We start from the raw sequence: 854 nt of genomic DNA, 5'->3' as shown, positions 1-854 counted from the left end.
ATCTTTTTGATTTATTGTTCCTTTGATCAGTAAGAAGTGACCCTCTTTTTCTCTTCTGATTAGTTTTAAAGTCTATTTTGTCAGATAATAGAATTGCTACGCATGCTTTTTTCTTAGTGCCGTTTGCTTGATATATTTTTTCCCATCCTTTCACTTTGAGATAGTGTCTGTCTTGAAAGTGAGGTGAGTTTCTTGCAGACAATAAAAAGATGGTCTTTGTTTCTTAATCTATTCACATTGTCTGTGTCTTTTGACTGGGGAGCTCAGTCTGTTAATATTTGAAGTTATTAATGAAAGATTGGTATTGAATCCTGTCATTTTTATTTCTGTTTACATTCTTGATATGGCTGTACCTTCCCATAGTTATACCTTCATTGGATTTCTTTCTGCAATCCCTTGGGTATAGTCATTCCTTTCTTTAGCTCTTTGTATTGCTTCCAGAACCATCTGAAGGGCTGGCTTTGTGGACATGAATTCCTTCAGCCTATTTATGTCATGACAGATTTTTCTTTCCCCTTCGACTATAATAGATATTTTGGCTGGCTGTAGTAATCTGGGTTGGCATCTGTTGTCATTTAAAACTGGGAATACTTTGGTCCAGGCTCTTCTGGCTTTCATAGTTTGCACTGAAAAGTCAGCTCTAATCTTAATGGGTTTTCCTTTACATGTGACTTATTGTTTCTCTTTTGCAGCTTTCAGAATTGTCTCTTTGTTTTGTACGTGTAGTGTTTTTACTATGATGTGCCATGGACAGTTTCTTTTCTGGTCCTGTCTGTTTGGTATTCTGTATGCTTCTTGTATTTATATGGGCATGTCTTTCTTTAATTTTGGGAAGTTTTCTTCCACAATTCTGC

The 854-nt window shown here is 35.8% G+C and overlaps 1 protein-coding gene across 2 annotated transcripts in view; it reads left to right on the top strand.

Moving 5' to 3' along the window:
* The window catches only part of Alg14 (ALG14 UDP-N-acetylglucosaminyltransferase subunit), a 137,460-nt gene that overhangs the window by 26,044 nt on the left and 110,562 nt on the right, over positions 1-854 (top strand). The gene's annotated exons all lie outside the window — the stretch shown is intronic.

Source organism: Nannospalax galili, unplaced genomic scaffold (genome assembly GCF_000622305.1).
Source record: "Nannospalax galili isolate Female #2095 unplaced genomic scaffold, S.galili_v1.0 scaffold255, whole genome shotgun sequence".
Classification (NCBI taxonomy): domain Eukaryota; kingdom Metazoa; phylum Chordata; class Mammalia; order Rodentia; family Spalacidae; genus Nannospalax; species Nannospalax galili.
Note: the sequence above shows the minus strand (reverse complement) of the source record. Positions and strands in the feature narration are given on the sequence as shown.